The sequence below is a fragment of the Falco rusticolus genome, chromosome 9 (genome assembly GCF_015220075.1).
Source record: "Falco rusticolus isolate bFalRus1 chromosome 9, bFalRus1.pri, whole genome shotgun sequence".
NCBI classification, from domain to species: Eukaryota; Metazoa; Chordata; class Aves; order Falconiformes; family Falconidae; genus Falco; species Falco rusticolus.
The window spans coordinates 39,429,353-39,443,374 of NC_051195.1; the positions used below are offsets into that span (position 1 = coordinate 39,429,353).

Consider the following 14,022-nt stretch of genomic DNA (forward strand, 5'->3'; position numbering starts at 1 on the left):
AAATTGCTTACTCTCTCGCTTCGTATGTTAATTAGCTTACCAGTCCTTTGCCTGGAATGTGGTGGTCTTGCAGGTTTGTAGGTGATTCATGTCCTTGTGACCATCCGATCTTCTCCAGCAAGGAGACTTAGCACTCCCTCCCTCTAGACAGCATTTGAATGTCTCTCATCCTTTTCTCATTCTTTTTTAAATAGCCCCTTTGTTAGAGGAAGAAGGGCAGGCGTCTCCTCAAAGCTGTGTGCCTATGTGACCAGACACCGCACCCATGACCGGTCACCATACCCACATTCCTTGAGCAGACATATACAATCGCAATCGATGTCCATTGTCCCCATTTCACACTATTTCTCCATATCAGTGACAGCCCCACCTTTTCATGGCCTAGCAGCTTTGGATAAACAAATCTGCAGCTATGTCCTGACTTTTCCATGAAGTAACAGAACTGGTTTGCCAAGACTTTTCATGTTGGTTTAGATGGCTTTAGTTTCTTCTACTCTGTCAGGGATAGACCAAGAAAGTGGCATTTGAATTTTGTAAGCTTTTGGCCAGGTTTCGATCAGGCTTTTGTAGACCTTGTGGACTGTGGCTTTAGCTCCTTCTTGGTCATGGTAAGAGAAACTTGCTCTCAAATGATTCCTGGATTTTGTAGTCTGCAATTGGAAAAAGTATTAGCCATGTCCAAACTCCTGTCTGACAGAAACTCAAAATAGCCGAGGGAGAGGAAATAGCAGCCAATGTTTAGATTTACCCCATGGATACATGGATTGCTGTAGAAGTTTTGGCCTTGTTCCAGTTTGTGTATGAACTTTGCACAGCACTTGTGAAGTGCTCAGCATCAGTTTGGACACAGCAGGTGGAACAGGGACCTCCTGCATTCCCCTGTGTTCCTGCTCTTCCCCTGAACATGTGAGAGCAGCCTGTGGCTCAGCACCCTCCTGGGGACCTCCTGCTTCCTTCCACTCTCAACAGAGCAATACAACGATCTGTAACTCATCTCCTGCATTAAAAGTGCTGAAGTTAGGGTTGGTCATTAAGTAACACCACCAGATACCTGCTAGTGGAAGAGGCCTTCTTATCAAGTCACTAATCATTAGTCACTCTTTCTCTTATCTGATTTTGTTGTGTTGGTTTTTTTTTAATTTTTTTTTTTAGGTAACTTTATACAGCGTATGTATTTCAAGTACAGTGATGTGGTTTAAAATTTATTTTTGACCAGTAGCACTCCACTCAGGCTCTAATCAGTCACTTTCTGAAGTCAGATACATGCCCAGAAGCAGAATCTTTGTCTTGCAAAGGAAGAGCTGGTTCTGTAGATTAGCATAATACCAAGTCAAATCAGTGAGCCAGTGAGTGGCTCCTAAAACTGTAATGCTTTATGTTTGGATACTTGCCCTCAATACAGGGCAGTAAGGAAGGTGTGAAATTTCTCATTTCCTAGATTTGTAGAAATCTAAGGAAATCAATGAATAGGTGGTTTTGGTTTGTGCGGTTTTGTTTTTTTTCCCCTTCCTCCTTCCCTGCTGATACACAGAGAAATTGAGTAATGGTTTGCTAGATCTTCAATAATACTTGAATGGTCTTTGCAAGTGCTCCCCCCTTTTGATCGCTCCCAGATGCAAATGAAATGCATGGTCTCTGTCATGACCTAAATAGGCTGGGATCCAAGTTTGCAAATTTGTCCTATAAGGATGGTTATTGGCAACATCAGATTTAGGCTCTTCAGACAGTAGATCCTTGGTAACAAAATTTTTCAGTGAACAGCTCCTGGCAAGAACAAATTTGATACAGAAGTGAAGTAAGTAGTCTGAACATGTCCATGTCTTACCCAAGGCTTGTTATTCTCTGTAGTTATATATACTAGTAAGTTAAATGTCATAATGAAAGGGTTGTGTCAGAGGGTCAGAGAAGGTAAATCTGCTGGGAATGATGGGAGTGTTTCTGTCAAAGACTTAGGAAGCAGACGTCACCAGAAGCTAGTCTGTTTTTTCTCAACTGTATCAGTTAATTTAGGAAGAGATAGTACCTTTTCCTACAAAACTTGCCCCAAAGGATTTTACTAGTAACATTAACATAACTGCTAGCTAGGATTCAGTGAGAACTACCCAAACATGGTATTAGTGAAAGATACTATCAGTTTAAGCAGGGATATGAATTATTAAATTCTGTTGTATCAGATTGATTTCCCATGCACCTTCTTTCTTAACAATATACTGATATACTTGGCCTTTCACCACTCCTAGTGAAAATTCTTACTATTTTTAGAATGTGAGTGTTCATTACTTCTCCAAGTGGAAAAACCCAAGCTTGTTGAGGTAGTATAAGCTGGACACTTCAAACCCAAAATCATGTTTCATTAGAAAAAATACAAGCCTTGGTAGTTATAAAAAAGCCAAAGGAGCAGTTTCTTTTTCATTGCAAGGACTTAATCCACTACTTAATGCAATACCTGATTTCCTGTGCCTCTGCTTTATTCCACCAATATTTATCTCCTTATTTGCCTGCATTTTCCCATTCAGGCATTTTCTCTTGCAGATGGGAGGAACTCATGTGCCAAACTTCAGCTACCCACTAGCTGTCCTCCAAAAGCCTGTCTTTGCTGCACTGCCTACAAATCACTGTCACCTGGCAGTGCTGAAGCTGGAGGCCATCTGTGACCATGGTGACTGCTGATTTATGTGAGCACACCCATCGTCATTGTTATTCATGCCACCTTCTTTCACACATTTTTGCCTTAGTCGCCCAATTTCTTGTCTTGGGAAGGTGGAGTGTAGAGTCTGAGATGGGAGCTGCCTAAAATAATGAATATAAGGCGTAAAATAGGTGTAGAGCTTTGAGCAAAATATGTTGAGAAATAGTAATATGTTTGGAGCACATATCTGTCAAAACAGGACTGTATCAAATATAATTACAGAGGAGGATGATGTATCTACCAAAATACTTAGGCCAGAATCACTGATCCAGCCAAAGACTGGAAGGACTCTGGTGACTTAAATCAGTCACAAACTTCAAAGCTAGACAAGCCTCCATCTAACTCAGGATAACCTTGAAACTCTTCTGAATTTTCTTCTCTTTCACAGCTCTCAAGGTACACCAAAGCTTTGACGTTTTTGGGGCATATCCTCTTCCATATGGTTAAACCTCCAGCACTGGTGGCTGAGAATGGGGCAGATCTCTGGTGTGACAGATTTTTCTGGTAGATCTGTCCCGTGGAGGAACTCCTTTATCCCAGACGCTTCTCAAGGGACACATCAGGAAAGCTTTATGGCTGCCATGTGTCTCTGGAAAGGGCTGAAACATTTACCCTTTTATAAAACTTTATTAGGGGAAGATAGGAAAATATGTAAGTGGGAAGCACCCAACTCAGTGTAAAGAAAACTTGTTATATAAATCAGAAAATACATTTTTTTGGGGGGGAAACCTGTGTCTAGTAAGCATAAAATTAATTTAGTGGTAGTTCAGACATTTTAGAGGAACATGCTATATTCAACAACAGAGGCCCAGTCCTGCAATCACTGGAGCAATAGTAGTGCTGACATAGGACAGAATTCCCAAGGTGTTAAGTGAAGTTTTTTTATTTTTCGTAGCCATAGATGACACATAATCTCTACATTGCCCCATCCTGCCTTTCTACATTTTTACATGCCATAGCGGCAATCCAAGGTGATTTTGGAGAAAGCTGGCTTACCTGTGCACAGAGCTGTGCTGCAGCATCAGCCTAACCTTTTTGATTTATTTTTCAAAGCTCTTCTGCATGGTTTCTGTCTTGATTTTCTTGTCAACATGATTTAGTGCAAATCTCTGGGGATGCCTTGTGCATTATATGAAACTGGTGTTATTGTTGTTGGAGCAGACTCAAGCAAAGAGCTTCTGTTTGTGGAACTGTTTTATTTTACATGCATTAATAATGTCAAACTTCTGAAGGAAAATCTCTTGGAACAATCTGAACCTGCCTTTGCAGAGCAATCTCTTTACTCTTCCCTGTAGTCTTTATTTGTCTGCATTCCTTGCTTCCCCTGATGGTTTTTTGTTTGAGACTTGGCCGATTAATAGCTTTGTGTCAGTGCCCTAATTTGAGCCTGATTTTCTAGCAAGGTGCTGAGCACATTGGGTGAGTCAGTGGGAGTGCCTGGTATTCAGCACTTTTGCAAACCAGGATGCTTACTTCAGTGCTTCAGTATGGGTTCAGGAGCCTCATTTAGGCTCCTATTTTTATAAAACAGAGTCATGACATCCAAATGTATTAAGTGATGTGTTCTTTGAATAATCACAACTAGTATTTTTAAAGAAGATGAAGTCACTTAGCCAATTTTTAATGGGATTTGGGTGTCCAGTGCTCTGAGCTTCTCTGGAAATCCTGTCCTGTCCCTTTTGTTCAGCATAACTCTGGGCCAGGAGGAATTTCTTTTTTCTATGTATCAGCTTTGCTGAATGTGTATTTGGTTCTTCTGCTTGCTTGACACTTCCATGACAGTGTAATTGGGACATGGTGAATGCCTTAAAACGTGAGGACAGTCAAGGTGCATAGATGACTGTAACTGATTTCAGTACATGAGTGTACTGAATGTGTTCAGGGCTGTAAAGGGTGAACAAGGAGGTAACAATAAGAAACTCCATGTTAAGCATTTTTCCAAAAGGTCCTGTGAATCTCTGGTCCTACTGAATCTCTTGTTGCATAAACTGACCCAGTGAACATGTCAGATCCTGAAACATAGCAAGCTTTTGCAGGTGGTGTCTGAAGTGAGCTGCAAAACAAGACAGCCTTTGATAGGTGTATGAATTTGTTTAAGTGTATGAGGAACTGCTCACATAAATCCCTGTGCTGCTGCGGTGATTTATTACATGTACAAACCTCAGAACATCAAAATGGAACTGTAGCTGTGCTGGCTAACAGCTGGACCTGGAATGAATTAATACAATATCATAATTCACTAAAGGAGCTCTGCTCATGTCACAGAACGAAAGCACAGTGTATGAGTGTTTTATCATCCTAGCACTGACCTTGAGAGTATATAAATAAGTATGTAGTCTATAGTGCTGTTCTATCTGTTATCCTATGCATTAACACTGTGGCTTCATACTCAGATTTAACTAATAAATGCAATTCAGGTGGTACTTGGATAAGAGTTATCTGGTAGTACTAATTCATGATTTAATGGGATAATTCTTTCCAAAATAATGTATATGAGTCTTTTAAATTACCCCTCCAGAGCTCTGCACAATGAACAAGTCAGTAAGTAAATACAACTGTTTCTTACTGGGCTTCAGCTTCTGACAGTACTTTTTGTCCTGTCACGCAGAGCTTCCCACTTCTTTTCTCTGTCCTTCAGATCACTCCCTTGTCAAATTAGACCTAACCTGCACGGTGCCCCAGAGGCCAATGTGCATCTCTTCTGCCGATAACTAGGAGCCTGGTGGGTCTCAGCCGGGGGAGGCTCTTTTCTAAGAATACCCTGTCCCATGTTTATACCTGGGCACTGCCCTTCTGAGCCATTTCATTTCATATGAAAGCCATGTTGCCACACAGAGAAGGCGGCAGTACCCAAACTAATGAAAATGTGACCCCCATGCAGCACTGTTCTCCATTAGTTACAATTTCAGAGTGGTCTTTCACTAGAGTCAGTTCTGTCCATCCTGGCTGAGGCGATGAATAATATCTGATTGGAAAAGGAACAGCTTTTGCTCTTACCTCAAAAAACTGGTAAATGAAATACCACTGGCTACCTCAACTGCTTGAATATGTTGACGAGGCCAAAGAGCTAAAAACATACAGCTAATTGCAAATGTTAGTAGAAAAACGATTAGAAGGTAGGTATTGCTTCTTCCATTTCCTTTGACTTGTTTTTTTTTTTTTTTTTTTTTTAAAATATATATATCTAATATCCTGTCATCTTCCCTATCTGAATTGACTGATGCACATGGCCGGATGAATCAAAGCCTCTTTCTCAGTTAAGCATTAGGAAATCTGCACAAGATAGATGCAATACGCTCAAACTCTGGAACTGAATGTCTCAGACTCTGGGACTGGATAGCCTCATCCTTCTTATCACAGCCACTAGCAGAGACAGTCAAGTGGTGTAGGCTGTGATATATTGAGAAGCTTACCTGTAATACATATTACTCATACACATTCCTGTGATCTATAGAGGTTTTCAGGCAGGAAAAAAGTGGAAATCCAAGTTGTGTGAAAGCTCGCTTGCTTGCTTGTTTCAGGTTAGTTGAGGTTTTGCTGCTTAAGAAGGCAGCCTGCTTCAGAAAGCTGCATGATTCCATCTGTCGTGAGACCCGCCTGTGCACTGGAGATGATGAGTGACCAAATGGTGCCTTGTGCACCCACCCCAGAGAAAACTGTGGAATCAGCAGGAAATTACCCAGTGTTTTGTACTTGGTCTGATCAGAAAGGAGAGGTATTACAAGAGTATTTCCTTCTGTTTTGAGGGAGCCTAGAGACTGGTCAGCAGCACTTAATGGTCCCTGGAATAAAAGCCTTAAGACTGATAGCTGCTTTGCAGTTCCCACGTTTTTTCTGCAGAGGTGGCTGTGTGGGGTGGCAGTGCTGTAGGGCTCAGCTGCACTGCACAGCCAGTTGCGTGGCAAGCAAACTCAGCAGATGTGAAAACTCATCTTTTCCCCCATCCCAACACAGAGATAAATGTAACACTTGCCGATATATGGAAAAGGGGCATGACAGGAGGAAAAAGATGATGGTCAAGACAACTTGAAGACTGCTGATGCCCAGCCTTTTGGCTTAGGCTAACATTTTTTTTTTGCCCTGTATTTTCCATATAAGGCTGCTGGCATCTGGAGCAACTTCAGAGCCCTCTAGTCTAACCCTGGAGAAAGGGCCAGTTCTCAAGTATTAACACAAAAGTAAGCCCGAATTCTACTTATCCTGCAGCTACGACGTTCATATCACAATGCTTATTTCTGTGCACAGCTCGTGTATACATATATCTCACATACAATTTGTAGAAATTTGTAGGTGAAAGAAGCAATCTGCAAAGTAACGTCACAGAACTCTATAAATTACCATAAGGGATGCTATTTTTCTTACTTTCCCCTCATTTCTTTATCAACTGTTGTTTGAAGCTCTCTGTAATAGTCTAGAAGCCTTGCTGGCAGTTTGAGAACTGCCAGGAAGCTGATACTTTTATTATGATCTTTCCAGATATGATATTCTTCATTTTTATTGCGTCATAAATCCTGGTCATAATGTGTTTGTCTAATTTGCTTTCTCTTGCTTCTAGGAACAGGCACTATCTCTTCATTACTCTTGAGAGTTAGCTGTGAATGCATTACAAACTCAAGGGGTGCTTTTTTCTCCTCCATTCTGTGCCCTTTTCAAAGCTCCCCCCCATGACTGGGGCAGCCCCCGTTAATCATTGCCATGTGTGCCTCGTTTTGCAGCCGATACTCTGGGCCACTCCTGGCTGTTGAGCAAATGTGGCAGACGCACATGAGTTGCTGGTCATACTTCACAGGGTGAACAGACCACACACAGGCACAACCTCCAAAGGCTGAGAAGTCAAAGGCCCCTGTTAATTTAATACGGTGCAGCTTTTTACAGTCAGGGAGAGGGTGGGGGGAACACTGACTTTTGGTTTTGCACAGAAGATGATTACGTAGTGATTTATTTTAAAGGAAGATCAGGTCAGATCTCTGTTGATAATATATCCCTAGGAATCTATTTTACTATTTATCCAGCTTGAGGTTAACCTCATTAGTTTAATTGGAGTTTCACAAGACAGGTATTTGGTCTATTGTTCTTCAAATAAAATGTGCTTCACCTAGGTGATATAAATCTATTTGCATATTCCAGGATGTGTATAAACAACATGTAGTTGCTTTGAGCTGTTCAGTTGGTTCCAAAATCAAAGTTGCTTAATTGTATGGGTCTTCTAGGTTCGTGATGTGTCTGGCTGCTGCAGCAAAGATGGAACAACAACAACAAAACACAAAGAAATATGCTGATGTAGCAATAATGGAAATATTTTCTCACACAGCATGTAATTAAGGAATAGAACTTACTATTGGTGAATGTCATCGAGGCCAAGGTTTTAGCAAGATTCGAAGTGATTCTGGATTTTTATAGGTCCCTCCTATAGTTACTCTGCCTAAGGACAATAAAGAAAAAAAACAGAACTTATGAAAAGTTCTGGGTTTCATAATGAAGCCTTAAGTTTGTGACAATTTTAGGCTGTCAGCTAGTAAAGACATTAAAATCTGAAGTTTATGCTAGACCTTTCCACAGTACCAGTGGTGGCTTGCCTGAAATCTGAGTCCTGGTATTGTCCCAGTACCGACTGTTAATCCTGTTAACACATCCCAATTACTTTTTAATTTTGTATGCTTATATTCCTGTCTAAGGGTTCCTAAAAGCTAAAGCAATGAATTGTAGTGGATTAAGTTTGTGTAAAAATACTAGAATTAACATGTTGTGTAGCATGTCCCCAATGCAATTTTGCTATATAATGATGTTAACTTTTCTTTCTCTTTCCTAATAGTTGTAACCCAGATTGGTGTATGTATAATTGTTGTGTTTCAGGAGTATACATCACTTTATAAACATATAGAAATGATAGAAAAAGAAATTTACAGAAATGTGCAGCATAAAATTAATAAGGAAACAATAAAGTCTTTCCCAATCTTCAGTGCATGCTTTGCATGCCCTATTGGGCCCTCCAGGGAAATGCAATTCAGTGTTGCCAAATACTTACTTTTGGAGGGGCCTTTCTCTGTGTGCTTTCAATCTGTCCATGTTTTGAGGGTGAAGGAAACTCAGGTGCCAGCATCACGTGCATAAACCCGTCAGAGCCCTGTTCAGCATGTAGCTCATGTACCATGTTGGGTCAGAGCTGTGCTAGCTTGGTACTAGAGGTATGGAAAATCTTTTGATGCCTTCTCCTCTCCTGTTTCTAGTTTGAGCCTTGAGACTTTTGGCAGCACAAACAGCTCAGCCTACAATCCTGCTGCTGTGACTCAAGGATATGACAAAACATTTCAGAGCACAATCATGTTGCTAGCATCAGGTTTCAACATGTTCACAAATACTGCTCCATCAAAAATGCTGGCATCAATGGCAGGGGTTGTACCTTGAGGTTGAAAGTTGCTTTCCAAAGTAGCCATCAGATTACCATTTCTTTTGCCAAGGTGATCCTTTTGCATTGCATTTTTTTCTATGAACCTTTCAAGGTTAATCTCATGAACCCCAGTGTAGCAGGGTTTGTGCCATTGACAATAGTCCTTTTAAAATGTCTTTCTCTAGACCATTACCACCTAGTCTAGTAATTTCTATTTACATGAAAAGTACATTCAAATTAACGTATGACATTTTCTCCAAACCATATACAATATGGCCTTTTTCTGATTCTGTTGCAGTAGTCTCTATTGCACTGTTGTCCTCCTGCCAAAGATTGTATTTGCCTAGTCAGTGAAGGCATGGTGTTGGTGTACCCAACTCATGAAGGGATGTGTGTGTGTTTATTTTTTTTAAGCACTAGGAAGCTGGTGATAGTCTTTCTTTACTGTATGCAGTTAATTTTCCACAGCCACTGAGCACCTTTTACAGCACCTTTTACAGACTCAGGGTGCAATGTAGTAATAAAGGGATTAAATTTTCCAAGACCACATTAATTACAATCTGTTTATCATAACAGCTAACATTCAGGCAAATTAAATGTTCACTGGAAGGCAGACCAACTTCTCTGTAGCTTCAAGAATCACGAGAAGATTATGTTCACAAAGTATAACAATTTTTACATAATGCATTGTGTGGCATGGGAACAAGAATATGCATATATACGTACATGCATACGTGGCTTTTCAAACAAGAATGTACCTGGCAGACTTATATTTGTCCATACCTTGGAGTGTGTCTAATTATCAAAATTGCTAGTGAATGTGTCCTTATATCAATCACAGCAAAGTTCTCGTTGAAGAAAGAAGAAGTACACTCTGTGTATGCAGTGCAATAAATGGCACATGGCAATGTTCTTAAAATGGTTGCTACAGCCAGTAAAGCAGGAGTGGTCCTGTTGCATATCCAAACATATTTATTAAGTCAACTGATGGTTTTAACGCTTGTTACATTTGCATGTATTCCCTTGGTTAATATGCAGAGGACAAAAATCTGTCCCCAAGCTTCTCTTCTGGGTAATAATGACAATCAGGCTGACTTGGCACAGGAGATTCATCGTTGTAGTCCAGTATCAAAACCAGTAACCCCAGGCTTTGCCCAGTAGACCCCAATGTTGTTATCCTCTTGTCACTTCTGGAGTGTGCACACTAAATGATACTCAGTCTCTTTTCCTTTGTCCATCCCATCAGGGTCAGTCAAGCAAGGTGCCAGCTAAATAAGGAAGCTGCTTATTTGTTGGGAACAGGCTCAAAACAGTCTGAGCACAACGACAATGTTCCAAGCACACCACTGAAATACCTCGGTAGCAGCAATCTGTGTCACTGTGTAACCTGGTGGGGTTTCACATTCATAATCCTTAGGTGGAAGCTCTGCATCGCCCTCCTTCAGCTGCACTATATTACCTGTTTCAAACGTTTATTGATTTATTTGTCATAGAAATGGTTTCTATTGATAAATGTTCTCAGACAAAGGCTTTTGTGCAGATAGGTTTCCTAAAATACCGTGCAATCTCAAAGGAAAGCACTAGTTTAGCAACTGACAGAAGTGCTGGGATTGCAAAACAAAACTGTGATTATTTTAATGGCTTGGAGATAATGAATGGAGTTTTCAGGGTAATTCACAGATATGAAAGGACAGATTTCTGTTCTGGAATAGAAAAAATGTCTTAATTTGTGTTAAGAGACATGATTACACCTTGCAGTCACTGTCCTGTAATGGAGTGTTTGGTGCACAGGACCTCAGACTGGGAGTCAGAACCGCAGGATTTCTGTCCTGGATCCATGGCTTGGTGTTAGACTGTGTGCCAGTAATTTAATTTTCTGAGTCTCAGAAATAATGAGCTTTGCTTTCCATCTGAAACTGCTTTGAAAGCTACAGAGGAAAGTTGACTCCCATCTTGGGCATTAAGGGTATCCCAAAGTAAATAGCAGAAGTATTTCTATATGCTTATAAGGTATATGTCATAAAGATGTGGCTCTTTGATCCTTTGTGGTTACGATATAAAATACTGACACTCCCAGAGTGGAGTGGTTTATTCAGCGAACAACAGTGAAAGCCCAGTGACTCAGGGTATGTCTTTCAGTAATTCTCTGTAATTTGTATGTTTATTTCAAACAAATGCTAGCACAATGACTTGATATTATCTAAACGTTTCAGAACATTAGGGATTCCACATACACAGCTTGCTTCTCACTCAGCAGTTTTAAGCCTCAGACTGAGACAGACATAGACTATGCAGCAGAACGCAAATGTGAGGACTCGAGTTTTGTTTGACTAGTTGTGATAACTTTTAAAACAGTACTGCATCCGGTTTTCCTTTTGCCCCTTAACTGGAATTAAACAACCTGTCAAAGGGGTGGCAGAGCAGGATTTGTGCTCTGTGCTAGAACTTTTGCACTGGTACCTTTGCTTAAGCCACTCGGCAGATCAGCTGTTGGGAAGCAAGTCCATGTCTAAGGTTTGTGGAGAGCACTTAACTTACCTCAGTGGGATGGTGACTGCTTACAAAACTAGAAAATCCTGATTTTCAGACTGTGGATTACATAGTTAGTTTTGGGAATTGGAAGAGAAAGGGCATGAGGCAACAAGGCATTACACTTAAATCTGCCATGAAGAATACAAAGGCCTGGAAGTAAACTGGGTACTGAAAGCAGGCTACTGGTGGCAGGCTGGGACTCAGCATGACTCCCAGCTTCAAGTAGGTTGGTCAAAGAATGAATACCTGGAGTTACTACTTTGCTCTGTCCCTAGCATTATACAGGTTTCAAGTTAGATGTCCACCCATTAGGATAACTGCCCTGGTGGGAAATGGATTATTTGGGGATGTTTTAAGTTAGGCTTTTGAGTGAACCTTTCCAGGTTATTTTAGCTTAAATTTTAAGGTGGAGAGAGGGAGTACTCACCCCATAGTACTTTATTCTTTGATGAAAAAGAAATTTGAAAAGAAAATCTGTCTGTGCAATAGCTGGACTGTGAGTACTAGTTCAGTGATGCTCCCAAAATGCCTGTAGAGCCTTTAATGGAAAGCAAGATTATGATGATGACAACTATTATTATTTCAAAATCTGAGTGTTAAGTTTACCACTATTTATTATGATTCTTTATGCAAGATAGATCTGAACTTAGATCTAATGTTCTGTACAAGCTTAAATCTGTGATGAAAAAGAGGTGAGGGAACCTGGTTTTTATAACGCTTTTTTTCCCAACTTTAGCTTTGTTTCTGGTTTTGTTTCTGTTTAATGTCGCTGTGCTCAGTTCCTTCACACTGCAAGTGTTTTGTGCTTGCTGTGGATAGGTAAAGATTCCTTCTGGCTGACAGAAATACAGGCAGAAAGCAAATTAAATCCCAGCAGAGAATAAGTGCTTTGCTCCTCTCTCAAATTGCTTTCAAGACTTCAGTTTCACAAGTGAAAATACTGATGAATAAACCTGGCTGTCACTGGTGCTGAGTAAGAATCCACAGGTCAGAGACTTGGTGATGGGCCTTGGTCTATATATAAAGCATTACAAGCTTCGGTTCTCTTGCTTTATTAATTTCCAAAGATGTTTAGATTCAGCACATCTCTCAAGTTGTTTCTTTACCTATCTTTTGGTTAAAAACAGGTATAAAGAAAGGCAAAGAACACAGAAATCCTAGAAGTTATATCAGAACTTTTCCAGATCTGTTCAGTTCAATTTGCATTTAAAATTAAAAATTAGACTACAGAAGCTGGATTGGTATTTCATCTAAACAATCAGTCCCAAACAGTTCTGAATGAAGGGAAAAAAGTATCTATCATTACCTGCACTTTTGCTTTTCCATTTGTCCATGTAAACAGTTCAATCTGTCTCTAAACCTATGTTCTTTCTGCAATTTTACTTTAAAAATCTTCCCTCAACAACACAGCTCACCTTCTCCTACAGGTTTTTAAAGTTTTTTTCATTTCTTCTGTCTACTTTCCTAGGGTGGATGGGGCAGGAATGGGCAGAAGAGCCCTCTCAGTTCTTCGGTGAGTGGAAGGGAAGAAATTGTCCTGAGCCACAGAGAATTTCTGCTCTTTTAAGGTAGGAAAAATATCAAATCTTGGAGAGGAGGATCACAGGAAAGGCAGACAATCTGAGGGAGATATTTTTATGGTTAGTCACAGACATTGCATAGTATTATTGATTGCTTACCATTTTCCTCACTGTTTACTTTTGAGATCTGGCACACTTCGTGCATTGTGCCGGCTGAAGTTTCCAGCCAGATAAAGGTATTTTGCTACCTGTAGAGACAGATGGGAAAAGTCTCCCTACTGATGAACCCTGTTGTTCCCTAGGTCAGATCTGATCCCTCTTTAGGACAGCATGTCCCTGTGAATTCTATTAGAGATGAGAACGTATCAGTGAAAGAAAAAATTTGTTTAGAATTACTCAAGCAATGTGAAATGAACTTGGACTCTGTACCCCTTTAGTGTTATTATTACTAGTATTATTTATTCATAAACCATCTAGTCTGTTGTCAGAACTATTCTTCACAACAAAAAGTTGAAGCAGCCATTATAATGCGTTTATAGAAAGCATTTATTCTAAGCATTATCTATATTTTATCAGGGAATATAACATTACCTGTTAAAAATATGAGCTGTGTTTAATTAAGAAAGATGGCTTTGTGTTCTCTCTGTGTTCATGTGTTTATGTGCATGTATATATTAATAGATATGAATGACCCTGCGTAGCCTGCCAAAGAAGAACTGGTTGTTGAAATGGTTTAATGATTAATTAGGCCAGGCAGAAACATATGCCCACACACCCTGTCACAACTGCACAGCAAGACACTCCCTTTGAGGAAGCATGGATTTCTTGCACATATGGTCTGCAATAGGCTCAGGGAAATGAAAACTTTCTTGACTTTCTGCATTAGGGACAGG

General features: G+C 40.2%; 1 long non-coding RNA gene across 1 annotated transcript in view; it reads left to right on the plus strand.

The window, feature by feature from the left end:
• The window catches only part of LOC119153957, a 41,348-nt gene extending 28,177 nt beyond the window's left edge, over window positions 1–13,171 (plus strand). The window contains exon 5 of the long non-coding RNA XR_005106271.1: window positions 13,078–13,171. This is a non-coding gene — a long non-coding RNA (uncharacterized LOC119153957). The remainder of the gene's footprint in view (window positions 1–13,077) is intronic.
• Window positions 13,172–14,022: the final 851 nt, after the last annotated feature.